A 7,323-nucleotide genomic window follows, 5' to 3' on the forward strand; every position below is an offset into this window, starting at 1 on the left:
ATGACACTAGCTTACCTGCACATAGTCATATCGCAGTTGCTTTACACGTTGTGTGTTTCTCTCGAAAGGAACTCTGTAAATTTGCTTCATTCTTATTCTGTGGCGCGCAAGTACACGACTTAGTGCAGAAATGCTTGCACTGTGTATATTTTGAAAGATGGTGTCATTATCAATTATGCGCTGCTGTATTTCGCGCAGTCTTATTGCATTATTGGCAATCACCATGTTCACTATATGGGTCTCTTGCTCTGGAGTGAACATTCTGCCTCTGCCCCCAACATCTGGACGTCTAGCAATTCTGTAAAGTAACAATTTCAGTATTTTTGCATGTATGGTACTGTTGTGTTTCTCATTAGAGTATGGCAGTGCTACAAAGTACTTACCGATTCTCATTTCGAAATGTCCTAATGATGCTTGCCACAGTGTAGCAGCTCAGTTTAGGCTGAACCCGTTGGCCAGCTTCCCTCAGGGTCATCCCATGGTTGATGACATGGTCCACTATTGTAGCTCTGATGTCATCAGTTATTCTGTTTCTTACTCTTCTTACCCTTCCTTTTTCCCCTCCTCGTCCTCTTCTTGCTCCTCCTTGTCCTCTTCCTCTAACTTCCTCTAACCCTCTTGCTTCTTCACCTCCACGTCCTCTTCCTCCAACTTCTTCACCTCCACATCCTCTTCCTCCAACTTCTTCACCTCCACGTCCTCTCCCTCGGCCTCCTCTGATTCTCACTCTTCTCACTCTTACTGCTCCTTCCATTGTACTCCACATAGACAGCTTACCTGTGGCCTGTTTATAGTGCTTAGATTGATTGCAAAGTGGACTAATTATCTAAAACAGTTTTCACATGTGAAAGTGTGCCAGACAGTTGGCAAAATAGTGTTAATGATAGCCATGCATGTGTATAATTTTGCTAGGAGTGTGTTGGAAATTTGGTAATTGAGTGTAAGCAGTGAGTTGTGTTAAAGTTCTGCAAAAAGAGTGTTGTGCAGTGAATTGTGCCTACAGTTTTGCAAAGTGTGTGTTACAAAATTGCAAATTGAGTGCAAAACAGTGTTTGTGCTTTTAGTTTTGCAAACTCAGTGAGTGGTTTTGCTATAAGTATTAATAGTTTTAGGAATTGTGCTATAAGAATCACAGTTAGGGTTTAAGCATTCAGAAAAAACTGTAATGGAAATATACAGAGAGAATACGTCTAGAAAAGATACACAGGAAAAACTGCAGCGCTTGAAGCAAAATGTAAAGACTCAGATATTTCTGATGTAAGTTTAGAGATTTACTGAAACAATGTGGAGGTTGATATGCATAAAACAAATTAAAGCAGATTGTAGGAGATTTGAATTAATTGTTGGTTCATAGAGTGATACACAGCACACAGTATAACATTTAACAGTAGTAACATATTTAAAAGTAAGATTTTGTAGAAATATATACAGCATATGCAATTTAAAATTAAAGGAACACACAATCAATATAATACGTAACAATTTGTGTAGCTGATGACATTTTGTCAGGTGATTTGCATTTAAATAGTGGTTTCTATTCATAGTATAGAAGAGGCATAGACAAACATACACAGTATTTGCATATTTATATGATTATAAAAATACAATTTCTGCCATAAGTCCAATTCATAATTAAATGTGCATAAAAAGACACCAGGATAGTATCACCACAGATACATCCATAATTTGTGTAACTGATGACATTTATTTATTTGTTTTGCAATAAATTGGATGTTTATATGAATATTTATATCCAAAAAGTTGAAATATAAACAAGTTTAAAATGAAAAATAACCACAATATAGACATTAAAACCAATACAATTTGCATAAATGTACCAATACGTAAAAAGAAGATGCATAGATTTTTATGCTTAGACCTATTGTTGAACTTCACAGCAGCCTTGCTCTCAGCATTTGTATTATATATGTGCAAACACAACTTAGCAACGATTACACACTACAGAAATAAATACAAAACACTGTGAGATAGCGGAAAATAATATTTATTTATTCATTCATTTATACTTGTACTCACATTTTAACAAAAAAAGATCAGCAGCAAAAACAATATATATATATGCATACATATTCTATATTTTTACAGCATAATCAGATTATTTAATCTGCCTCAGCATCATGCCTCTGTGCTGGGTCAGGCCACAGGACTTCATCAACATCACATGTTATAGTCTCTATTGCAAGGCAACGAGGAAAGAATCCTTTAGCATATCGAATCCAGCCCTAGCAAGATTCCAGTCCTATCTCACCACATGCTCCATTCAATGCTTGAAGTAGATTTTCCTTTGTGTAAGGGTTTCGGTCGTATACTTTCAATCACCATGCTGAGAAAAACTCCTCGATAGGGTTCAAAAAAGGAGAGTATGGTGGAAGAAACACATTGATAAAATGCTGCTCATTGCGAAACCAATTGCGTATTCTTGGCCCATGGTGAAAGCTCGCATTGTCCCAAATGATATGGGAGGCTCTGCCTACTCGCGATCTCTCTACTCAAGCAAAGCATCCAGGAATCTAGCTAGAAGTTCGGTGTTGTATGGCCCAACAGTAACATGACTGTGGAGAACCCCATAGCTGCTGATGGCAGCACAGATAGTTACATTTCCACCACGCTGACCAGGCAGTTCAATAATGGCACGTTGACCTATGACATTGCAACCTTTTCTTCTCCTTTTTGCTAGATTCATACATGTGGCCGTCTTTCAATTCTAAACAAAATACCATTTTGTTATACAGTTTTTTCTGAATGCTTAAACCCTAACTGTGATTCTTATAGCACAATTTCTAAAACTATTAATACTTATAGCAAAACCACTCACTGAGTTTGCAAAACTAAAAGCACAAACATTGCTTTACACTCAATTTCCAAATGATCAACACACTCCTCGCAAAACTATACACGTTTAAGGCCATTATTTACACTATTTTGCCAACTGTCTGGCACACTGTCACATGTGAAAACTTTTTTAGATAATTAGTTCACTTTGCAATGAGCCCTAGCACTATAATAATGTGTGGAGTACAATGGAGGGAGCAGGAAGAGTGAGAAGTAGAGGAGGCCGAGGAAAAGGACGTGGAGGTGAAGAAGTAGGATGAAGAGGACGACAAGGACAAGGAGGAGCAAGAGGAGGATGAGGAGGGGGGATAGGAAGGGTAAGAAGAGTAAGAAATAGAATTGCTGATGACATCAGAGCTACAATAGTGGACCATGTAATCAACCGTGGAATGACCCTGAGGGAAGCTGGCCAATGGGTCCAGCCTAACTCGAGCCGCTACACTGTAGCAAGCATCATAAGGACATTTTGAAATAGCACTGCCATATGCCAATGAGAAACACAACAATACCATAGATGTAAAAATACTGAAATTGTTACTTTACAGAATTGCTAGATGACCAGATGCTGGGGCAGAGGAAGCATGTTCACTGCAGACCAAGAAACCCATATAGTCAATATGGCGATTGCAAATAATCCTATACTTGGAAATAAACACTTGTGTTTGTTTTGATGAGTGAATAAACACCAGTACTTGAAGTTTGGATCCCTCTATGCTTACGGATCTATGACAAAAGTATGAGCTCAAACTGACATAGCCTACCTTGTGCACAGAGAAAGCAAAAGCCAGATGTGTTTTTTATTCATACCATCAGTGTGTAGTTGGTGCATTGTGTGCTTATTAATATGATGGCTTGTGTTAACTGTTGGATACAAAAATACAATTTTTACAAAGGTGTGGAGAGTTAAGCAAGGGTTATTCGCTTTTACAAGAAAACTACAATGTTTTGCTGATTGGGTGAAGAGTTTTCTTATTTGTGTGTAGAGTTTTGCAAAAATAGCCAATAAATACAAAAAATGTTCTCAAGCCATCAGAAAAAACTGTAAGTAAACTTGCATACATAGCACATGTATTATCTTATTTCATTTACAGAACTAAAATTAGTTTGTTGTGTAAAGAGAATCTTTGAGCTTGACTCAACGGTTAGGCCTCATGAACACATCTTTGTGGATGAAGCTGTATTCAATCTAGCAAAAAGCAGAAGAAGAGGTTACAATATGTGTTTTCAATTTTGAGTGGTAGTGTGTTAATCATGAAAACAGTGTGTTAGTTGTGTTTCACTTCTGTAGCCTGTGTGCATCGTTCTGGGTACAAGTGCACCACACTGCTAAATGTGTTTTGTGTTTGAGAATGTGTTTAGAGTTTTGGTAAATGGGAGATTCAGATTTGCAAATGGTGTCCTAACCAGATGAATAGTGTTTAAGATTTTGGCAACTGTGGGATTGATTTGATGAAAGAGTTTTCATAGTTAACAGTTTAGTTTTTACAATGGGATTTAGTGTTTTAGACATTCTGAAAAACTGTAATTTTGCATGGCTGCTTGTTTGGTCATGTCTCCACTAGAAAAATAAATAAAATAAAATAAAATAAAATAATACATTCTATTTATAGGCACCTTTAAAAACCCTCAAGGTCACCTTACATTAGTACAACAAAATTTTAAAAAATAAGGTAAATGAAAGGTAAAAAAAAACCAAGTAGGAAATATAAAAGCTAAACAAGGTAGATAGACTAAGACTAAAATAGACTAAGAAGGAATCATGATGAAGGATGTGCAGTTTTTGAGGATATTTTGAGTTAGTATTGAAAAAATGAAACAAACAGCTAATTTAGAGTTATGTCAATAATATATAATAATTATAATAATAATATAGATCTATACATGTACAAAGATCATATATGGACAAACATATAATGATAAAACAGAATATTTTAATGAGAAAATATGAATGTATGAAGCTAACATAAATATAATGAACATATCTATGGACACATAATACATTCTGAAAAATCCTTTTTTTCCTAATTTCTATATAGATATATAGAAATGTAGGCATGCAAGGTTGTATGAGATCTATAAAATACTGCTGTTTTTAACATGATATTTGTAGTAATCTGCTGAGATAGTTTATAAAGACAAGAGAAGAGATGGTTTAATTATGGTTAAATGTCTACATTATGAAGTGATTTATAGATGCAAAATCTGTAGCACAAGTCTGCGTCTACAGATTCTGAGTCTTTATGGAGAGAAGACTCCGTCCATGGCTGCCTGTATAACAGCGTTGATAAATGTTTTAGAGGCTTTAACTTTCTGCTGTAAAAAAAAAAAAAAAGAGCTTTCTGTGTCTGTTCTGGGGATAAAAATTCGAGCAAACTTCAAATATCTTCCTTCTTTTTTTCTCCAATCTTCACCCTTCTCTTCTCCTCCTCCCTTTTCTCTTCCTCCTTTATTCTCCTCAAGCCTTTTCAAACTTTCGGGACCTGCTGCCTCTTTTGTTGCGGCTCTGTTGGCCATGAAATCAGTCTTTGATGGGAACACAATGGCCGCGTGCAGAGCCGACCCGCTGTATTCAAATGTGACCGCACGCCATTATTGCTGCATTTCCAGCTCTAAATAAACACTCCCTTAACAGCCTTTTATCTCATGCCTTTATGAATTTCTATATTAGCTGTTGGGCATTCTTGAACTGCTGCTAAACTCCAGCCGAGTGCAACAAATTGGCCGTTTAAAAACTTGACACTGATGGTCAGGGTTGGACCGACGCGCCTCGCAGTTTTAACTGGTAAAAAACATGTTTTAAGCCTTGTTTTTAGAAAACAAAAAAAGAAGCAAATGAGCAAACTTTCATAAATAAAAGATGCTGGATTCATTATTTTTTAATGGAGAAGGGCAACGCATATAAACGAGTATTTCTATAAATGTATCACTGTTAGCGAGCTAATTATCTCTTGCAGGCAAATGGCGGGAGGTTCTTTAAAAATTAAAGTGGGAAAAACACAAAACAAGACACAGAAATATCATCAAATTGTGAAGGAGCAACAATATAAGGAAAACATCCACTGTCCATGAAAAACAAAGACAAGAACAATAAAACTGCAGTTATGCCAGCCTCACGTGATGTGTAACATTAAAGGAAAACAGTGACTCAGATAAAAGTATGAAGTATAAGAAATATAAAATATAACAATAGTAAATAAGATATTCCCAAAGGGACAATTAAAGAGGGTGTGAATGCATCAGCAGCAGTGCAGTAACGGACAGAAAGTGTAAGAATACAAAAAAGATTGCCGCTCCATGTCGTCAATGTTTGTTTGTTTTTGTTAATGGACTGTTTGCCTTTGTTTTGCAGCTACATGCTGTCATGCAACATCAGCAACACGCTAAAAAGATCAGAGCTGCCATTAACCACTCTTTATTTAAACATGCGGATATAAAAAAAAATGCATAAAGGTAAGGAGCTTTATCTTGTATCACTATATGATGACATTTTTTAAAGGTAAAATGATTAAAAAATACACACAGACATATACATTAAACCCGTGCATAGCACTCTTACACTATACACTCTTAACTGAATATTAGAAAACATTACAGCTTGGAAAGTAAAGCACACAAATGCAGGAATTCAACCAACACAAAGCCAAATAATCTTTATCAGGTCATGTGATGAGTCCACTACAAAGTCCAAAACGGGGTAAACAGAAATACAAATCTTCACAGGGAGAACGAGGAACAGACCGAAGCGTTTCCACACATAACAAACCCAATAATTAAACCTGCACTGCGACATGAAGTGAAAGCTCAAAATCCCAGCGCGCATAAAAATCAAATCTTCAAACAATGAGCAGAAACAAAGTGAGAACTCAGAATCATGATAAAGCTGAACAGAAAACAAGCCCTGAGAACACAGAGTGCAAAACTCCAAAGAATCCACACTTTACTCTAAGACCAAAATTCCTTTACAGAAGATTCAACAATATACCCAAGGATCAAATTCACCACACACCCAAAAATCTAAACTTTACAGTTTAGACAAAACCCCACTGAGCGTGACAACAGAATTTTGTTGTTTCAAGGGGTAAACACAAGGGTGAGGGTGTTTATTAGTTTTTTCCGTAAATGTGAAGGCTCGAGAGAAAAATTTTAAAGGTGAAATATTTGAATCTGTAAAGTTCTTTAACTGTTTTGAATTAAATTAAGTGAATTTATGGTTTTTTTTATAGTATTTACCATCTTTCTAGTATTTATATATAGTACAGACTGCCTTGAAAAAAATGATGTATGTTACTTGTGTGAGTATTATAGTGCTCAGTATTTTTAAACAAGGGGACGAGGTAAAGCAGAATCAGGAAGTAAGTTGATAAGTTGGTAAATTATATTTTCTGCTTATTTCTATTTAAATTTCAAAATTAGTTTTTAATGTGCACTCACAGTAAAGATAACATAACCTCAGTCTTCACACATTTTATA

The 7,323-nt window shown here is 35.9% G+C and overlaps 1 long non-coding RNA gene across 1 annotated transcript; it reads right to left on the reverse strand.

Annotated features, from left to right (window-relative positions):
* Positions 1–594: 594 nt before the first annotated feature.
* LOC146514711 (uncharacterized) lies at positions 595–914 on the reverse strand. The gene is made up of 2 exons (XR_014875072.1): positions 691–914; positions 595–660 (listed from the first exon to the last, which is right to left on the reverse strand). It is a non-coding gene; the product is annotated as an uncharacterized LOC146514711 (long non-coding RNA).
* Positions 915–7,323: the final 6,409 nt, after the last annotated feature.

Source organism: Neolamprologus multifasciatus, chromosome 7, assembly GCF_963576455.1.
Source record: "Neolamprologus multifasciatus chromosome 7, fNeoMul1.2, whole genome shotgun sequence".
Classification (NCBI taxonomy): Eukaryota; Metazoa; Chordata; class Actinopteri; order Cichliformes; family Cichlidae; genus Neolamprologus; species Neolamprologus multifasciatus.